Below are 22,743 nucleotides of genomic sequence, written 5' to 3'. Positions count from 1 at the left end.
AAAGGAGTTCCACTTGCAAAGCATTAAATCATGTCCATATTCATAAATTATCCACCATCTTGTTGCTTTGTATTGCGATCCAAACTTAACCCCTATTTTGGCATATTAGTAAGATCCTTGCTCAAAGGGGTTCTTCCTCTAACACTCCTCAAAATATTGGACTGACGAAATTATGGAGCCTTCTTCTCAGACAAATTTTTTGAATGGCGCTAATGGTCTCTCATCTTGGTCTCACATATAGCCCGAGCCTTCCTCTACTTTTCTAATTGAGCTTCAAGTTATTTTATCTTCTCCTGAATATTTTTGCACATTTGTTCCCTTCCCTTGAATTTTATCTCCATATTTTGCAAGTTCTCTTCCATATTATTTAACTCTTTTCCATCCTATCTGATCCTCTCAGTCATCTATTTATACTTGAAAAATTCACCACTATCTTGCTCTCTCTGAGTAGGACCAAGCTCTAGTCCTCGAACTCTGTTGGAAAAGTTTAGAGAGCACATAGTTTCTCCCATTTCATTTTCATGCGGACTAATTTGTACAAATATCAAAGTATTTGAATCTCCTCTTGGTGAATCTTGCAACAAATGTGTAATCTTAGAGTTCTTGTATGGTATATGACTGGTTTTGATTGTAAGGGAAGCTATGACATCACCGAGAGCATATAGGGACTTATTGATATATAGTGCTTCTTTTAGACTCTCCCCATGGACGTCAGTTTTTTCCGTTCTCTCACTGCCTGCCATTAGGGGAGTTTTGAGGTCTAAAATCAACCTCCTAAGCAAATTATAGAATAATAGTGGAAATAATAAAAGAATATTAGATTACATCATCAAATTTTAGAGGGAAAAAAGAAAAAAACTATTTTTTCAACTCATATTTTCAACTTATCTCCCTATGGGTTAACTCAAATTTCGAGCGGAATCACTTGTTGGATGCAAAATTTGATTCCTCATTCAAGGAGTACCCATGTTACATACTTTTGACGGACCCTACTACATGGAAAATGAGAAATACATGAAAAATGTTATTGCAATCATGTTTTTTCATGTATTTCTTATTTTTGGTGTAGCAGAGTCCATCGAAAGTATTCAACATGGGTTCTCCTTAGATGAGGAATTAAATTTTGCATCCAAAGAGTACTCCCTCTTGAAATATGTGTGAAACCTTAGGGAGATAAATTGAAAATATGAGTTGAAAAAATAGTTCTATTATTTTATTACTTTTTAATCTTTTTACTTTTTTACTCCAAAAATGGTGAATCATCCCCCATGGTTGACATCATCATTTTTAATCCTATTGGTTCTTATAAATTTTATTTTTGGTTGTACATTTTTCTTAGGAGGCTCATTTTATACCTCAAAATTCCCCTAATGAAGATCGACCAACTACAAATTACTCATTATGAACTGCCCATTGACTAAGCTCTTTGTTATCACTAGCACACTAAGTATACAATGTGAATGACTACTAAGTTAATTTTCATTCATGGAGCTAACAATTCTAGCAACATTTCCAGTCTGCAACACTTCCCAAACCTCATTCATGTTTTGCACTTTTGCTTCCACAAGTCCTGGCACGTGTTGAACCCCTTCAACTACCTGCTTTACATCTAACTTATTTGCATGTTTTCCTTGTTGTGTTGGGGATGCAAGAAGATCTCGAATTTTATCATTGTAAACTTCCAATACGCTCACTGAGATATTATAATTGTATTTTCCATTTCTTTCCTCAGCCACTCAAAAAATTTCCTCCAATGTATGAATGTCAACTCCCCTATTTTCTTGGGTACCCTCCATTATAAACGTTTTTCCAATTCCAGTTTTCCCATATGAAAAGATGCAAACATTGTACCCATTTGAAACAGAGACAATGACTAGAGCAGTATCCAGAAAGATGTCCTCCTGATTATATTTTGGAGTGAAAACACGATCAAATTTGAAGTTCTTTTTTGAAGCACTATTAATATTTATAACAAGTTCATTATCTTTATATTTATCAAATTCCACAATAGAATAAGCTCCTACTACAATTTATTCTGCACTTAATGGTCGACACCTAAAGAAAACCCTGATGTTTCCTTTCAGCTCCAACAATTCATTGTAAATTCGTTTTATGCTCTCTTCAATGTAATTCTTCTTGAGATCCTCATATTTTAGACTCAGTGACTGCATGGTTAAGGTTATGCCACTAATATTGGGAAAGGAATTGGAACATGCATCTTCTGAAAGCTTATGATAATCATCCCTTAAGGCCTGGATTTTAGCATTCAAGTATTACATTGAGGATACCCACAACTTCTTATCCTTCTCGTGTCTTTCTTGAAGCTCTGTGAAATTAGTCACTTAGCCCTCTAGAGAATTGACTTGTAAGGATTTGAAATGGTGGTTATTTCTGAGCTCTTCTAGTTGGCGAGTGGAGTCTCACAGGCACATCCAGGCCTCATGGCTTTTTTTTTTTGCCTGCGCACAATTTCTGGTGAGCTCTTGAACCCTTCTTTGTGTTGCTCTAATACATATTTCTGATCTATGATTGACACCTGGTCACTTTCGTATGCCTCAATAATTGGGTTTCCATCTGAAGAACTGGAGATATCTGTAGAGGGCTGCTGCAGGAGATCCATAACCCAAGAGGGCTCATGAATTTTGATGATGGGTTTTTGCAATACCTCCTCCTCTTCTTCTTCTTTCTTTGCATAATGTTTTCTTAATTATTTCATTCACTTCTTCTCATGTGGGAGGGGTGATGAGCTCCATTTTTTTAATGGTAAATCCGTCAGTCCACTGCACAACACAGCATAAAAATTTGTTGTTCCAACACCAACAACTCTGAACCTTGGTAATCAACTTATTTTTTATATATATACAATGAATTAGATAAATTTAATTGAAAAATACATATACATTTAGAGATTTAAATTATATATATATATATATATATATATATATATATATATATATATATATATAGCTTGAGAGAATAAAATATTAAAGTCAAAGCATATTCATTTAGGTTTGAATTACACATAATATTTTAACCTTAGTTGAATTTACTTTTAGAATGTGTATATTAAGGAAGAAGTCATGATTCAAAGGTTTTAACATAAAAATATAAATGTTATAAAAAATAAATAAATGTGATAAGAGATAATAGACATATTATTTTGTGATCCATATTCAACTATGACATAAATTTATGAGAAGATCATTTGTGAAACCAATATTGCAATAAACATAAAATTGTTTCTACTCATATATCATCTAGAGAAATTTAGTTAGAATGTGATATATTCTTTTATATTATCATCATTTAGGAATGATTGGGATTTGAAATGGTGAAGGAGTTATAGTAGTGTAATTTGAAATAACCACTTGGTGTTGATCTATGATGTCAATTGATGGATAAAAAAAATACAACATACATTCATGGTTATTTTCTAAACCTTGCTTCAAGGACCAATTGTTTATATGTTCCCCAGGAAATCCTAAGATTCATAAAATGGACATAAATGATTTTAAAATATAGTATAAAGGTTGGGAAGGAGCAACTAGTCATGCCTTCCTTCTAATGACACACACATTGCACTAGTAACCTAGCTAGTATCAAGAGAAAATTTGTAGGTTATGTAGAGCTCACACATGAGAAGACTTAGTAGATCCTTGGGGATCTACCCAATATTAATAATGCTCATTTACAAGCATAGTAAAAGAAAAAATTATGCCTATCATTTTATATATGTGTGTGTGAGTCGACTAAGAGTGGACAAGTCCTAAGTTGCATTAATAAGTCTCGTATGGAACAGATATTTGAACAATTCAAAATGGTGAAGATGCGAGGAAATCAAGGTCAAGGAGGATCATCATAAGGACCTCCTAAAAAAAACCCATTGCCATCACCGAAGTTGGATCTTATCTTGCGTTCCCTCCAAGCAATTAATGAGACTTTAAGAGGGCACCAAACAACTGAAGTGGAAGTGGAGCACCCTCCATTAGGGTTGGGAAATTTTGAGGGGTCAAGAGACTCTAATAGAGGACCTCCAATCGAGGACATTACTAGGGAACTCCAAAAGATTAAGCTCCCAGAATTTTTTGGAGATCGTGTCAACGAACGAGCAAAAGCCTGGTTAGAAGGTGAGAAGGTGCTTCATACTAAGAGATTATGCTTCCAATTCAAAAGCTAAAACAAGAATATTCCAACTCAGAGATAGTCCTCTGAATTGGTGGGGTAACTTAGAGCATCAACTACACCTCACTCCAGACATAGTTACCTAGAATTTATTTGCGGAGAGATTCAATAAAAAGTACCTACTACCATATTATGAAGAACAACAGGTAGGAGCCTTCCATGCTCTAGTATAGGGAAACTATATGGAAGAGTAATATTAGATTAGATTCATGGAATTGGTCAAGTATCTCTCCTACATGGATATTGATCAGCGCCAAACAGATCGTTTCATTTATGGATTGAACCCTAAGATTAGGGAAATGGTGTGTTTGTGGAAACCATCCTCAGTTGCAGAAGTTGTTGAGCATGCTCGTTATGTTGAATATTACTTAGACTTAAAGGGTGGAAACAAAACCATTTTTCCACAACAACCAAGGTTTATGGGGAAGTCCCCTCGCACCTTCTCCAGGGGAGGAAGTTTGAGGCCACTTCCATATGGAAGCAAGGTTGTACCCATAGCACCGACAGTGGGGATTTTAATGGCTTCCAGTGTAGCTTCACTAACAGCTTCAAGGACTCATGAAAATCATGGCCAAACACAAGGAGCCATAAGAAGGGGTAGGGGTCTTACGGGAATGAGCTATTTCCAAAGAACTCCACAACATTATGTTCGGAGTCTACCTCGCATCACTTGTTGGGGATGTGGGGGACGTCATCACCGACGCAACTTTCCTGAGTTACAAACTGGTAATAATCGTAGAGAAGGAAAAGAACCAATGTGGGGGGGAAATCAACCACCATCGAATCTATGCAGTAGTTGATAACTAACAAGTTGAACACCAATCTACCGTGGTAGAAACCTTGGGTATGATAAACAATGTAAAAGTTAAAATTTTGTTTAATTGTGGTGCTACATATAGTTTCATTTCACCAGTTGCATTAGAAAAATGTGGGCTGACAGGATACGAGCATAATGACTTTAAACGAGTTGAAATGGATTATGGGATAAAAAAAGTAGTAGGACCTAGTTTTGACCAATGTCAGGTGAACCTCGGGGTGTGTATAACTAAGTTGAAGGCATACATCACAACATTGGGGACGTACGATGTAATCATCGGAATGGACTGGCTAGAAGCTCATCGAGCTTTGGTAGACTGTTTCAAAAAGAAGGTGATTTGTTTAGATGATGAAGGTAGGTCAATTGAGATTTGTGGTATCAAGAGAAGAGTGTCCCTATGATTCATCTCCATGATGAAGGTAAAATGTTGTCTCCGACAAGGTTGTAAAATATATGTGGCTAAGGTTGTAAGTGACCAGAAAGGACCCTCCCTAGATCAACACCCAGTTTTGTCAGAATTCGAGGATGTTTTCCCTAAGGAATTTCCTGGATTACTGCCTGTGAGGGAGATCAATTTCACAATCGACTTAAAACCTAGTGCAGAACAAATCTCCAATACACCCTACAAGATGACAGCTCCATAACTTTGTTAGTTGCAGATGTAGTTAAAAGATATTTTAGACTTCGGATTTCTTAGACCTGGTATTTCACCTGGGGTGCAATAGTGATTTTCGTCAAGAAGAAGGATGGTTCCTTAAGGCTATGCATATATTATAAGGATGTTAAGCCCCTACACTACTAATGTAACCCCTTATTGTTATTAGTACAACCCACTTATTATATTGATGTACCCATGTAGTGCCCATATTGTTACTATTGTGCCCCATAGAAGCCCATGATTGTTTTTATTGTGCCCTTACATTATTATTGTTATGTTGGCTCTGATTATGTTATGACCCCTTAGACTCCTATATATAGAAAGGAGGTCTTTTCATTTGTATCATCCAATAATTGTTCATTTATGTAATGTAAAGGAGGTTGCCCCCTCGAAGAGGCTGAATTCTAAGGCGTTGATCTATTTTTTCTATCTTTTCTTGAGCTAGTTTCATAACATTTGGTATCAGAGATTTGGATTCTAGGGTTTCGTTGTTGTAGCTCTGATACCACTTGTTATTGCTCTGATACCACTTGTTATAGATCTAACCCAAAAATACTATGATAATAGAATTAACCCAAGAAATAACAAGATAGAAATAGATAGGAATTCTTCTTTATTAATATCAAACCCTTAAGGTAGGGTAACACCATACATTCACTCCTTAAGGAAGGAGAACACTCCACAAGCCATATGCCTATTCATACAATAATCCTTCACTATATTTATTAAGTGTTATATACCTAGGGGGGATAATATGGGGTACCAAGGGAGGTACCCAAGGTAGTAATGTAATAATGGGATGGACCATAGTAATAAATAAGGTGGTTAACCCATATCATGTAAGGGACCACAAGTAGTTAATAATAATGTAATGGGCCCATGGTATTAGTTGATGGTATGAGGGAACCATGGTAATGACCCATGGTATTGTATATATGAGGCCTATATAGGGGCTAGAGACTCCATGTCAAGGAATAGTGAAGGATTATTGTATGAACAGGCATATGGCTTGTGGAGTGTTCTCCTTCCTTAAGGAGTGAATGTATGGTGCTGCCATACCTTAAGAGTTTGATCAATAAAGAATCATTTCATATTATTTCTGGGTTTATTTGCATTGTCTTATATTTTCATATTAGATCTATAATATTTATGGGTTAGATCTACAACAAGTGGTATCAGAGCTACAACAAGTGGTATCAGAGCACTTTCTTGGGCACAAAAGTGGAGAATTTTTATATTTTTTGTAGGGATTTTTGGCCGGCGAGTTTGCAGATCAGATATGTATGTTTTGGTGCAAGATTTGCAAAATCTAATTGCAAAATCTATATTTTTTGTGGAAAATAGCTGATTTCAAAAAAAAATCGGTTGAATCGGAGTTCGGATGAAGGAAATATCGCTGATCTAAAAATCAGTCGGGTTGCAGACAATTTTCAGGGCAGCGATTTTGTGGCGCAGATCTAGATGTCCTGGTACAAGATCTGAAAAATATAATTTCAGATCTGGATTCTATGTGAAAAAATACCTGATTTCAAAAAATAAATCGGTCAAATCGGAGTCCGGATGAGAGAGATATCGCTGATTTAAAATCAGCTATTTTTGCAAAAATTTTGGTGACGACGGGAGAGTTGCAGCGCAGATCTGAAATTTCAAGTGCCAGGATCAAGATTTCTATCACATTGGTAGATGCAAAATGATTGTTCCATTTCTGAAAACAGGTCATAATAGAGATTCTGAGCAATATTGACGAAACTGTGACAATTTCAAATTTTCGCCAAGTAAGTGAATTTTTCTCAAACCCTCTTCATGACGATTCTATATTTTACAGGAAAAGATGATGGTCCTACTATTGAAGAATTCATACAAAGATACAAGTCCACACATGGGACATATTGGAAGATTCCAATGATGCTTAATATGAGAGATGAGGCTCAAAAGTGGAATTTATCACTTGACTTAAAGCAGTTGCTCAAACTTTCAGATGCAGAATTTGAAAACGTCTTTTTGGACAAATGGTCTCGGGCTAGAAAAAAGGAGAATGAGACACATAAGGGGTTAATTGCTACGGGTGTCTCCTTATTGCACGTTCATGGATTGATTCAGAAGGAGAAAATCATTGTTTCTATAAATCCTAGTTGCAAGCATAATTTCATCAATGTTAATTTGGCAAACAAATTACAAGTTCCAGCAAAACAAATTGAAAATACACAGGTTGATGATGAGGATGTTCAAATTTATAAGGATTTGAAGCTTTCTATGGATAAATATGTGTTGCATGGTGATTTTTATACTTCAGAGATGGATAATATGGATGTTTTTTTGGAATATCTTTGGATGGAATCTGCGAGTACTATCAATATTAATGTGCAGAAGAAATTCCTGAAGCTCTGGCATAAAAAGAAGAAAATTACATTACAGGATATTTCCATTAATAACTAGGTAGAGTCCAAGGACGCTGAAGGAGAAGATGTTCCAGGGTCTGACATATTAGATGATGAGCCAGTGATGATAAACAATCAAACACAAACAGAAGCTGAAGCAGAAAATGTTACAGGTGCTGATACATCAGAGGAGGGCTCAGTGGTTGAAGTCATATTGGAAAAGCAGACACCACAACAGGCACCACAACAGGGTGAATTAAAGAAAAAGACACCGTGGGTTAAAACTTCAACATATCATCACCCACATCACCCCGCAAGAAAACAACCAACAAGATGGCAACCAATTAGCCACAAGGACAACAACCCCCGTATGACGAATAGCGAGGAGCGAAGATCCGCCTACTACACATCAACACAGAAGAGCTACCATGGTTAATTTCCATCTCAAGCGAGCGAGGCACCAGCGAGATCGAGGGTTCACCTTTCTCTTGGATGGCTAGATGCACGTGCATGGTACCAGTGGACTACTCTTTTGAGTAGATCTTATTATTTGTGTTCTTCCCATGTTTCGGGGACGAAACATGCTAAGGGGGGTGGAGTTTTATATACCTAGGGGGGATAATATGGGGTACCAAGGGAGGTACCCAAGGTAGTAATGTAATAATGGGATGGGCCATAGTAATAAATAAGGTGGTTAACCCATATCATGTAAGGGACCACAAATAGTTAATAATAATGTAATGGGCCCATGGTATTAGTTGATGGTATGAGGGAACCATGGTAATGACCCATGGTATTGTATGTATGAGGCCTATATAGAGGCTAGAGACTCCATGTCAAGGAATAGTGAAGGATTATTGTATGAACAGGCATATGGCTTGTGGAGTGTTCTCCTTCCTTAAGGAGTGAATGTATGGTGTTGCCCTACCTTAAGGGTTTGATCAATAAAGAATCATTTCATATTATTTCTGGGTTTATTTGCATTGTCTTATATTTTCATATTAGATCTATAATATTTCTGGGTTAGATCTACAACAAGTGGTATCAGAGCTACAACATTCGCTGCTCCAAACAGGTCATCGTGGAATTTTCGCTATAACTTTTTTTTCTGCGACGTTTCAGAAGCTAAAAAAAACCCATTTGATAATAAATCGCACTGCATCTTGGGTCCAAATTTTAGAGCTTTTCGCACTATATTTGCGGAGATATGATCTGAGGAAGTTGGTCTTTTTTCAAACTCCTGAATTACATTCCAAACAGGTGACCTGGGGAAAATCATCATAACTTTCTCTCTGAGCATCGGATTGAAATTTCGTAAGAAGGTAAAAAAAGAGGACGGACTGTAGTTTCTTGTAAATATTTTTCAAAGCGAAAGGTCGAAATAGTGACACTTGGTACTTCATACAAGTCCACTCTTCTGGAAAGGTCTATAATCAGGTCATATTGGGAGATTGTGCATAACTCTTTCTTGGAGAATCCAATTTGGATCAGACTACTGGCATTGGAAAGAGGACACAGAGGGCTACTATAGATTGCAATTTTAGAACTTAAAGATCCGAAAGTATAGAGTTACAGTCGTTTCAAGATCGAGCTCCTAAAATCAAGAAAAAGCAAGATGAGGAAGTTTGATGGCAAGGATCCGGTAAATTGGATACTTCAGATGGAGCAATATTTTGATCTACATGGTGTACCACTATTACGAAAGGTATGTATTGCATCTTCATATTTAGAACCGGATAAATTTTTATGGTATGAAGGGCTTTGTTCTCGTAAACAACTTGTTACATGGTCAATTTTCACGGAGGAAATGATAGCACATTATGAGGATACAAAGAGCAACACCTTCTTTAGAGCGACACCACAACAATTGGAAAGAGTAAAAGGGCTTTGTGACATAGTGGAAAGAAAAATTATGGAAACCAGGAAGCATACCCCTCACAACTATAATGATGGAAGTGCTTTTTCTCCTAGCCTTCCACAACCTACAAGGGTTACACCACAACAATTGAAAGAAAAAAGAGAAAAATGGCTTTGTTACAATTGTGATAGCAAATGCACTAAAGGTCATAAGTGTGTTGAGAAGAAATTATTTTACATAGAATATGAAGAGGAGGAAGAAAAGGATCAAGAAACATCAAAAGAAGAAGATATACGTCGGGACCCCACCCCAGAGAAAGAAGAAATGAATCAGACCATATCTTGTAAAGCATTGGAAAGAATTACCACTCCTCAAACTCTCAAGATAAAAGGACATATCAAGAAGAAAAAGGTGCAAGAAGTGAAAGATCACATCGAGAAAGAAGAAATGAATCCAACCATATCTTGTAATTCATTGGTCGAAATTACCACTCCTCAAACTATTAAGATAGAAGGACCTTTCAAGAAGAAAAATGTTCAAAAAGTGAAAGATCACATCGAGCATCAAGAAATGAATCCGACCATATCTTGTAAAGGATTGGAAGAAATTACCACTCCTCAAACTCTAGAGATAGAAGGACATATCAAGAAGAAAATGGTTCAAGCAGTGAAAGATCACATCGAGCATCAACAACAAGTTCTCCAAATTTTAAAGGATAACGCCACTTCGGTGCAAAATCAACCGAAACAACAGGTAGATCAACATCGTAGTGAAAAATGTTTTGATGTAGGTGATTGGATATTTTTACAGCTACATCTCAAGCAAGCTATTTATGAGAAGGAAATGTTGGCAATACTACATGCACTTAAAAAATGGCGACCTTACCAAATGGGAAGACTCTTCAAGGATGAGGATGTGGAAGCATTGTTTTGTGCTATTTCTATTATCCAACCAGATTGGATAAACGAAGCAAGGGATGAATGGAAGAAGGACGAAGAAGTATGGCCACTTATTCAAAAGTTGCAAAAGATCCCAATTCAAACAATATTGCTAGAAATTGAAGAGGAAGGAAAAATCATATTGGAACCTGGAGCAGTCACAGAAACAAGAACCCGACAGCTACGAAATCGATCAATTTCAGAGTATCTCGTCAAGTGGAAGAACTTATCCGCTGAAGATTCCACATGGGAGGACAAGAATTTTATACAGAAGCATCAAGAACTACTCAAGCGTTGAGGACAACGCTTTTTGAAGGAGAGAGGCATGTTAGGCCCCTATACTACTAGTGTAACCCCTTATTGTTATTAGTACAACCCACTTATTATATTGATGTACCCATGTAGTGCCCATATTGTTACTATTGTGCCCCATAGAAGCCCACTATTGTTTTTATTGTGCCCTTACATTATTATTGTTATGTCGGCTCTGATTATGTTATGACCCCTTAGACTCCTATATATAGAAAGGAAGTCTTTTCATTTGTATCATCCAAGAATTGTTCATTTATGTAATGTAAAGGAGGTTGCCCCCTCGAAGAGGCTGAATTCTAAGGCGTTGATCTATTTTTTCTATCTTTTCTTGAGCTGGTTTCATAACAAAGGACTTGAATACAGCCGCAATAAAGAATAGGTACCTGATACCTAGAATATATGACCTATTTGATCAAATTAAGGGAGCAAAATTTTTCTTAAAGATCGATCTATGATCTGGATACCACCAATTGAGGACTAAGGAATGCGACATCTCAAAAACTGCATATCAAACTCAGTTTGGGCACTACAATTTTGAAGTTGTTCCATTTGGTTTGATCAATGCACCAACAATATTCATGAGCCTCATGAATGAGATGTTCATGAAGTATTTGGACCAATTTGTGCAAGTCTTTCTGGATGATATTCTTGTGTATTCCAAGAATGAAAAGGAGAATGAAGAGCACCTAAGGTTTTTATTGACCCCCTTAAGGGAAAATCAATTGTATGGAAAATTGTCAAAATGTTCTTTCTTTCAAAAGAAAATTCATTATCCTAGGCACATCATTTCAGGAGAAGGGATTTCAGTTGACCTGAAAAAGGTAAAGGCCATACTAGATTAGCCAGTATTGAAAAAGGCTCATGAGATGCGTATAAGTTTTATTGGGCTACCTAGTAATTATCACATATTTATGGAAGGGTTTTCAAAGATTGAAAAACCCATCACTACATTACAACGAAAAGGGATCATCTATGAATGGACATATAAATGTGACATTTCATTCACTGAACTAAAGAGGTTACTAACTAGTGAATCGATCCTTCAAGTACTGGACATGGAAAAAGACTTCACTATCTGCATCAATGCTTTGAAGCAAGGATTGGGAGTAGTATTGATGCAATAAGGCAGAGTAATAACTTACTCATCTAGAAAATTGAAGAAACATGAAGAGTTGTATGCTACCTATGAAACTGTGGAGACACTACCTCGTTGGGAGAAGCTTTGATTTAAGAACATATCATCAAAACCTGAAGCACCTCTTCACTCAAAGCGATTTGAATGCTAGAAAGAGGTGGTGGAGCGAATTCATGAGTGAGTATGATTTTGAGATATCATACATTAAGGGAAAGGATAATATGGTGGCCAATGCACTAAGAAGGAGGCCACAAACCTTCTCCCTAGAACCCTTGATGGTTAATTTGGGGGAACATGTGTTTGAGAAACTCTTTGAAGATAGTTGGTATCTAAAGGTTATATCAGCACTCTAGAGTGGGAAGAAGATAGAACCAAAGTTTGAGGGATATGTCCTTGAACCAAATGGACTATTTAGATTTCAAGGGAGAATGTACATACCTAAGGAAGGGGGTATAAGAAGAACCATCCTCAAAGAGTCACATAGAGAACTCTATTGTGCACATCCTGGAGTGAAGAAGATGTATGCGGACATGAATGTCAACAAGTGAAGGTTGATCATCTCCATTTAACAGGACTCCTACAACCACATGACATTCCTGTGTCTAAATGGGAGGTCATTTTTATGGATTTTGTTACAGTTGGTTTTCACTCACTTCATAGATGCACAATGCTATATTGATTGTAGTTGATAAATTAACCAAAAGTGCCCATTTCATCCCAGTGAGAGACACTTACGATGTTACTAATATGGAATGAGTTTTTATAAGTGAAGTTATTCGACTACATGGGTTACCCACAAAGATCATTTCTGATAGAGACTCTTGCTTTACATATAGGTTTTGGACAAGTTTTTAGTCAACATTGGGGACTCAGTTGAACCTAAGCACTCCATATCATCCAGAAACAAACGGGTAGACTGAAAGAATAAATAAAGTAATGGAAGACATGCTTAGAATGTACGTCATGGATAATCAGACTCATTGGGAAAGATACTTACCATTGGTAGAGTTTTCCTATAATAACAGTTACCACAGTTCCATTGGGATGGCTCCTTATCAATCTCTATATGGGAGGCCATGCGAGACACCATTGAGTTGGGAAAAGTTGGAGGACCAAGTAATAGTTGGGCCGGAATTGGTGCAAGAAATGGAGTAGGTAAGACAAATTCAACAAAGGTTAAAGGAAGCACAAGATAGACAGAAGAGTTATGTTGATGCGCATAGGATTGATCATAGATATGAAGTAGGAGACTAAGTTTTTATTCATATCCAACTCGAAAAAAAAAACCATTTGGTTTGGAAAAGGGACAAAGTTGTCACCTATGTTTATAGGACCTTTTAGAATCAAGGAGAAGATTGGATCAGTTGCCCATCGCCTTGTACTGCCACCCCATTTTCATAAAACTCATGATGTTTTTCATGTATCTATTTTATGGCATTATTTTTCTGATGAATCTCACAAACTGGATTAGAGGGAATTGCAGGTTTTAGACATGGGAACCATAATGATGGAACCATTATGCATATTGGACTGTAGGGTTCGACAACTCAGATGTCACATGGTGGACCAGGTTAAGGTCCGGTGGGACAAGTATAGCCCAGGAACTGCCACCTGGGAGGATGCAAAGACTATACTTTGTGACTACCCCTCACATTTTGAGCATATGTGATGCCCATTTTGACTTAGACAACTACTTATGCTAAGGCTCTATTTGTAGTTCCATGTTATTTTATTTATGAATGTTATGTAATATTGATGCATTTTAGTTGGACAAATGAAACAACTTGTATAATTAATTAGATGGATTACGCATTGTTGATAAAATATTTAATGTATGACTTAATTCATATATGATTTACCTGATGTATGACTTACCTGGTTATGAATTATCTAGTGTATGAATTATCAGAGTTAATGTTGTTTGATGTATGGCTCAAGGAGATATGATTTATCTAATGAATGACTTATCGAAAGTATGGTTTATCTAATGTAATATTTCCACATGGATACTAGATTTAATAAAATCATGATTAAGATCACTTATCTATATATATTGTGTTGTTATGTATATGCATGAATGAGAACTAACTTGCAGATTGGAAAGAACTATATGATAACCAAAATCTACGCTTTTGATGGAGGAATGTTGAGACAACCAATGAGGAATGGTATGATGTACATTGTTCTTTATATTTCATACCTACTTGATATGCACTATTATGACATGGATAAAGTGTAAATGATAGGCGACATGACTACCCAACTAGATTATTTGATGACAAGTATCCAACTAGTGTCATTGTGTGGTCCATATTAGGGTGTTAACCCTAGTTTTAAGGAGGGGTGGAGGAATTTCCCACCGTGTAACCTCCAAGCCTTGAATCATGGGAGGGAAATGATGGACACGCTCCCCTAAACATATGATGACAATGTCCAGTTGCATGCTCGGAAAGTTAGGTTGATATAGTCGACGCTTTTGCCATATTGGTTTTATCAGTGGTTAGACCCGAATAGTCGATTCCATAGTATATTGGAGCAAAGGATGGATAGAATGAGAGAGGAAGTAGGTTAGGAAGGATAGGAGGTTATAGGATAGTTGGAGACTATTGATGGGAAGTGGTATCATTTCTTCACTTACTTAATTTGAGTACTATATCTTTCTCTATTTTTTTATGTCTTATTGTCAAACTTCTTTCAAACTCCTTGTGTCATTTTCACTCCAAATTCAAGATGAATTTTTCTGAAATAGGGGTGTATGTAATTCCCTACTTGATCCTATCAAACGAATTTTGATTAGTGCTTAATTAACCTGCAGATATTGACTTACAATTAGTAAGTAATATTGGTATAAACCTACACTTGTGAATTTGTAATTTTATTTTACTACTATGACTTTTATTATTTTTTATTATTCTATTCCCAAGGTGTCTTCTCAAATATACTTTTGGATAATATATGGTCTTCTCCAATTTATTTCAGAATTAAATATCAATATTTCTATTCCCAAGGTGTCTTCTCAAATCTACTTTTTGATAGGATATGGTCTTTTCCAATTTATTTCTAAGATTAAATATCCATATTTTTATTCCCAATGTGTTTTCTCAAATCTACTTTTGGATAAGATATGGGTTTCTTCTATTTATTTCTAAATTAAATATCCATATTTTTATTCCCAATGTGTTTTCTCAAATCTACTTTTGGATAAGATATGTTAAGGAAATTAGAGGATATTAAAATAAAAGGATGAGAGGGTAGTCATGAAATTCATGATAGGTAGTTGAGGTGGATGGGAGGAAGAGACATAAAAGGGGAGGATGAGAGGAGAAGGGGAAATCCTTGCTCTTTGTTTTGGCATTGGGGGATTTTATTTTGGAGAGGAATGTGGAGAAAGAGAAGGGAGAGAATGGAGAGAAAACTAAGAGAACTCAAACTTGGATCTATTGGAGAGTGTTGGTTTTAACTTGGACACACTACAAATGCTTGGACTTGAGCTCAGAGGGCTAGGGAACTATTGTAGCTGCAACAACCCATATTTTGTCTTAGTGTTTTTACATTAAATGGGGACCCTTCTTTTTTTTGGATCAAATTGCTTCTCATTTTTCTTTCTTTTGGTTTTCCATTTTATGACCCTTTTCTCACATGATGATACTTGTGTCATTTCACATTATTATTCCTCCCCTTAGAGCGACACTTGCATCATTGGTCTCATTTTCTCATATCTCCTCACATTTTGCATTTGGTTTGTTCATTGGCACCTCCTCCACATCACCTCGCTTTCCACATCGTACTTTGTTTGGTTTGGAACATACCTAAATTAAAATAAAAGCGATTCATATTGTAAATAATATGGTTGTTTAGAATTGAGTCGTTTTCATCATTTTGACGACTTGACTATATACTTTTGCACCTTGTGTTGGGTTGTGTTTTATTCTTTCCATGACTAGCCCATGTAGTTAACCGAGGGGTTTGCGGGGGGCGGAGCCCCCCCTTGGTTGCACCGATTGCATAGGGGGTCACAGGGGGTTTGAGGGGTGCAGGTAACTCCACTCTATGGGGTGCGGGGTAGCGCTTGAAAAAATTTGGTTTTGGAACCTATGTTAGGTTGCGCGGACCCACCTATGGTTTTGTGCATGATTTTCGCACATGCTTTTTGGGATGGATGGTTTTCGGTCCATGGTTTTGGACGTGATGGTTTTCATTCCATGGTATTGGATGCTTCGGCATGTATAAATATGTATTATAACATTGAAAGGAACATAATGAAAAATCAAGCTTGTAGTATCGGTTTTAGAATCCAAGGGAAAATCTTTGTGTATATGTGTTATGCTCTTGCATTGTTTATTTTATGTGTTTTAGAATTCGTATGCAAGTAATTTTTGTACGGGGTTAAAACCAACATTTGGTATTAGAGCTGTTTTGGCGTCAAGGGGACGCCTTTGTTGCTGAGGGGTTTCACTCGGGCCTGTGGTAAACCCTGTTCAATGGGAGATCTACGAGATCGATTCTGGTGGTGAAAGAAGATGGCGAGCAGTGGAAAGATAGAGATCGAGAAATTTAATGGTTAGAGTTTTGAGCTATGGAAACTCAAGATGGAGGACCTGTTGGTCGATAAAGATCAATGGATCATGGTAAATCTGGGTACTAACCAACGGGAGTGTCCGATGAAGCATGGAAGAAGTTGGATCGGAAGGCAAGGAGCACAATACGATTGTGTGTCTCAAATTAAATATTGTTGAATGTATCAAGGGAAGCTACGGCTAAGGCTTTGTGGGACAAGTTATGGACTTTGTACTAATCTAAGTCTCTGGTGAATAAACTGTTCGTGCGGAAAAAGTTTTATAACCTGAGGATGAAAGATGGAGACTCAGTGACAGAGCATCTTAGCGCATTTAATACTGTGGTAAGTCAGTTAGCATCTGTTGATATTAAAATTTCAAATGAAGATAAGTGCATCAATTTGTTGTGTTCTCTACCAGATTCATGGGATAGTCTGGTTATTGCAATAGGTAGCAATGCAACTGCCTTGTAGTTTGATGAAATAGTCTCATCCTTGCTGACGGAGGAGATGAGATGGAAAAATATGAAGAGCCAGAATGGTGATGCCTTGTTTGTATGAGGACGGTCCTAGAACAGAAACAAAAATAAGTCATCGAGTGGGAGATCTAAATCTCCAGGAAAACCTATAAAGGTGGTGTGTTGGAAATGCGGAAAGGAAGGGCACTACAAAAGGGACTATAAATCTAAAGCTTCTAATAAAGGAAAGGGATCTGATAATGCTTCTTCTGTAGAGGCGAAAACCACCTTAGATGAAGATGGGGATGTGCACTTGGCTTCTTCAAGTACACATGTAGATCATGAGGCATGGTTGATTGACTCAGGTGCATCCTTTCACTTCACTCCCCATAGAGAGTGGTTTTGCGAGTATGAGAAATACGATGGTGACGATGTCTTCTTAAGGGATGATAGGAAGGCTAGAGTCGTTGGTTGCGGAAAAGTAAAGTTGAAGTTGCAAGGGGGAAGGGTTAGAACACTTTCGGGTGTTCTTCATATTCCTGCATTGACCAAAAATCTGATTTTTGTAAGCAAGTTGGATGATGCAGGTGTAAAACAGTGTTCGAGAAGGATACTTGCAAGATGCTTCGGGGAGCACTGATATTAATGCGGGGAGTTCGGATTGGAACTCTGTACAAGTTTCAAGGTAGCACGGTTGTTGATGAGTGCAACAGTTCTATAGTTCCTGAAAGTGGAGCAGAAAATCTAGTGGTCTCTAGAGAGAAGACCATGATGTGCCATCAAAGGCTTGGACATATCGGAGAGAAGAGCCTTTGAATACTTCATGGTAAAGGTATGGTAGAAGGTATGAGTAATAGCTCTCTGGATTTTGATTTCTGTGAAAATTGTGTATATGGGAAGCAAAATCGGGTAAGTTTCCCCTCTGGTGGTAAAATGGTGAAACATATATTAGAGCTTGTGCATAGTGATGTATTTGGACCTGTGAAGGTTCTATCACTGGGTAAGTCTGTGTACCATGTATTATTTATAGACAAATTCTCAAGGAATAGATGGATATATTTCCTTAAGAAGAAATCTAAAGTCTTTGACGGGTTTAAAGAATTCAAGGCTCTGGTGGAAAACCAGATAGAGAAGAAGATAAAGGTGTTGATGACAGATAACAGTGGAGAGTTTTGCAGTAAGGAATTTGAAGAATTCTATAAGAAGTGTGGTATAGCACGGCAGAAGACTACTCCATATACACCTCAGCAAAATGGAGTTGCAGAAAGAATGAACAAGACGTTGATGGAAAGGGTAAGAAGCATGCTCAATGGTGTCAGGTTAGGACAGGAATTCTGGGCAGAGGTGGTGGAGACAGCATGTTACCTAGTCAACAAATCACCTTCATCAGCATTGGAGGATAAAACTTCACAAGAGGTATGGACTGGTAAGAAACCCTCTCTTTAACATCTGAGGGTATTTGGATGTGATGCATATGTACATGTTCCAAAGGAGAAACGAACCAAGTTGGATAGTAAACCTGAAAAGTGCATCTTTATTGGATATAAGGATGGTTTAAAGGGTTATAAGCTTTGGAACCCAGTAACAAGGAAGGTTGTGTACAGCCGAGATGTGGTGTTCAGAGAGGTGAAAGATGTTATTAAACATGAAGTCCAACCAAAGGAACCTGAGAAGATAGAGTTTGAGCTAAAGGAGGAAGAATCAGACTCTACAACAGAGGAGGAATCAGAAGATGAAGAGCCATAAACTCCGGGTGTGAGAAGATCAGTTCGAGAAAGAAGACAACCAGAAAGGTCTATTCCATCTGCTTTTTGTTCAAATTTTGCTTTATCTATTACTGATGACGATCCCAAAACTGTGAAGGAAACAGTAGATTCAGAGGATGGAAAACTCTAGAAAGATGCCATGGTTGATGAAATGGCATCTTTGCACAAAAATGAGGCTTGGGATCTGGTGGAGTTGTCGGCTAGAAGGAAATCCATTGGTAGCAATGATCCAGATTTAAACAGGAACGCAATAAATTACAGAGATAACCATAAATACAAAGATGCGATAACCATAAATACAGAGATGCAGCGGAAATAATACTTCGTTTCATTAATGGAAAATACCGAAATATGCTTACAACCAGAAATGGAAATAAACCAGCTAGGGCGATGGTAGCGTATCTCTGAGAAGAGATGTGTCGGCTACATGCCTCTAAACTGTTCTGAACTGTGTTACAATGAGGCTCGAAGGCCTATTTATTGTTGAGAAATAATGGAAAACCCTTCACATCCCAAAACCTTACCCTAGAAGATGAAACGCCAAATTGTGGGCCCCGTTTGGGTAAATTGGTACATCAATTTCCCGGGGTCGTAACTTTGGCATACGATCTCCGTTTGACGCGTACGATAGCTCGTTAGAAAGATCTATCCGAGTACTACCACTTTGGGAGGCAACATCGGTCCATGGACCCATGTTGCCCCAGATTCCCAAAAAAACGTCGTTTAGGGCCTCAAAACAGCTCCGGAAGTTCAGGACCCGAAAAACTGCTAAAAATAGTAAATTGTGCTACAATTTAGGAAACTGAAAAGACTGAAAGAGATAGTTGTGGGGGTCCAAATGGGTTGGTGGGTGGCTACCAACATCCACCTGGATCATTCCTCCCCCCTTAGGAAGCAATGGTCCCCATTGCGTTGAGTTCCTCCTTGAGATGAGCAAGCTTTTGCTGAGCTGGGTCTCTGGTGAGCTGTTCTGCACTCTCTGATGTGACCAAAAATGGTGGGAAGCATGGTCGACGACGGTCCACATTGAATACTCGATGCAAGCGAAGGAATGGAGGAATGTTGTGCTTCAAAGCATTGTTGCCCATAGCCTTGGTACTGCTGTGAGGACCATGTCGGAGTGGTCGGAGCTTCTGATGGGTTCTGGTAAGGCGTTCTTTCTGTCGATGAAACTAGACTTTGTTGCCCACCTGAAACTTGTGTGGTACCCATGTGGGTGAGGAGAAGTTGTTCCTGTGTTTTGTCATGACCGTATCCCTTTGCTGTTGTTGCCGCATGGAGGAACCCTTTGCAGGGGTCATGGATGTAGCAACGATCTTCCCCTTATTTTGGGAGTGAACCAGACAGATGAATTTCTTGGTCTGTGATATGAGCTTGCTGCCTTTCTTGGTAGTGATCAAAGATGTGGCGATAGGTGGGGCTACCTCCGGTATCCTGTATAATGAATTATTCAAAGAAATAATGACAGCACGAGGCCTTGACTCATACACAGCATGTCGCCTCCACAAGTATGGTTGGCCTAATAATACATCACAAACATCCAGCGGTGTAACATCACATAATACCTCGTCTATGAAGGGCTTGATGTTGTAGGGAAGGTGGCATTGCTGGCAAACTTTGAGATCTCGTCCTTCATGAAGCCACCCGATACTGTACGGTTGTGGGTGTGGTGTAGTCGGTAGGCCCAACCGCTTCACGACCTCTGCTGAAACAAGGTTCTTTTGGCTGCCACTGTCGACAATGAATTGTAGCGGCGAACCCTTCACCCACATCTGTGAGTGGAAAAGACGCTCCCCTTCCTCTGGATTTTCGGGCTCATCTTTCTGGATCTTGGCGGCGGCAAAAGTGGCGCTGGGATCCGCATCAATGATCTGCTTTCCTTTGCCATTCCCCTTGTCGAGTTCTGGCTCAGGGTCGGAACATGCATCTGATTCGGAAGCCTTCAACTCAGCCACCAGCGACTGCTTGGTCCGACACTCACTTGTGTTATGAGTGGGACTCTTGTGGAACTCACACCACTTCCCTGTGTCCTTCTTCGGCTTCGTGGTGTTGTTCTTTTCTTGCGGCTTCGACGAGTTGTCTTGGGTCACCCCGCCTTGGCTTTGTCCTTTGGGCTTTGGATTTGTAGATCCAAAGTCTCGCTTCTTCTGTTTGAACTTTTGCTTGATTTTGACAGCATATCGGTACGCTGTGCTTAGTGAGGAGATGTTCAAGAACACCATCTCTTACTGGATGTATCTGTGCAGGCAACCATGGTATTTGAGTACCAAATGCAGCTCAGAATCTTTGATACCCAACTGTGTGCGAAGGGTATGAAAAATGTTTGTGAACTCCAGCACATCTTGGTCTCGTCCCTGTCGCAGTGTGGTCCATTTGATGTATTTGTCCTCATAGCTTCCGACAGGGTAGTACTGCTCCTTGATGGCATCCCGGAAGTCATTCCAAGTGGGTGCGGCTGAAAATAGTGAGCCTGTACTTTCATCCTTCTGCTCGCAGTACGTTTCCCACCAGTCCTTGACGTGGGGGGCTGCTTTGAGAAGAGCGAAAACAATCTTTTCCCGACTTGAAAATTCGTGAAGAGAAAAATACCCATCTAGCAGATTTAACCATTTATCTACGGCATCTACGTCTATTTGACCCTCGAAGATGGGGATTTCAAAATTAACTTGTACCTTAAATGATGTGGCGTTTCCAGAGTCGTTGTTGGAAGCCGATGCGTCGCCTCTGGGTAGCCGCTGAAGGATCTACGCAAAGCTATCCATCATCGCGTTCCTTTGCTGCTCGAGCGCTTCTTCGAGCAAGATTTTGATAGGATCTCCTACCCCCTTGTCTTTCTTCTCATCCGCCATGGGAGGCCGTCGAGATTTGCGAGGCTGGTCTTGCAAAGGTTCGACTAGTTCAAGCCCTAACTCCTTATATCCCGACCTCCTTGGGGACATGCAAAGAAAAACATAGAAAAAGCAGACCGCTCTGATACCACTGATCTGGATTTAAACAGGAACGCAATAAATTACAGAGATAACCATAAATACAGAGATGCGATAACCATAAATACAGAGATGCAGCGGAAATAATACTTCATTTCATTAATGGAAAATACCGAAATATGCTTACAACCAGAAATGGAAATAAACCAGCTAGGGCGATGGTAGCGTATCTCTGAGAAGAGATGTGTCGGCTACATGCCTCTAAACTGTTCTGAACTGTGTTACAATGAGGCTCGAAGGCCTATTTATTGTTGAGAAACAATGGAAAACCCTTCACATCCCAAAACCTTACCCTAGAAGATGAAACGCCAAATTGTGGGCCCCGTTTGGGTAAATTGGTACATCAATTTCCCGGGGTCGTAACTTTGGCATACGATCTCCGTTTGACGCGTGCGATAGCTCGTCAGAAAGATCTATCCGAGTACTACCACTTTGAGAGGCAACATCTGTCCATGGACCCATGTTGCCCCGGATTCGCAAAAAAACGTCGTTTAGGGCCTCAAAACGGCTCCGGAAGTTTAGGACCCGAAAAACTGCTAAAAATAGTAAACTGTGCTACAATTTAGGAAACTGAAAAGACTGAAAGAGATAGTTGTGGGGGTCCAAATGGGTTGGTGGGTGGCCACCAACATCCACCTGGATCAAGCAAATGGGTGTTCAAGAAGAAGACAAATGCAGAAGGAAAGGTGGAGAAATAAA

The 22,743-nt window shown here is 38.6% G+C and overlaps 1 pseudogene; it reads right to left on the bottom strand.

Annotated features, from left to right (window-relative positions):
- Positions 1-209: 209 nt before the first annotated feature.
- Positions 210-22,743, bottom strand: part of LOC149218150 (kinesin-like protein KIN-14R pseudogene) — a 33,118-nt pseudogene continuing 10,584 nt past the window's right edge.

Source organism: Pinus tabuliformis, chromosome Q, assembly GCF_031772625.1.
Source record: "Pinus tabuliformis cultivar Carrire ecotype Pingquan chromosome Q, CPIR1, whole genome shotgun sequence".
Classification (NCBI taxonomy): Eukaryota; Viridiplantae; Streptophyta; class Pinopsida; order Pinales; family Pinaceae; genus Pinus; species Pinus tabuliformis.
This window is presented reverse-complemented; position numbering and strand designations above follow the sequence as displayed.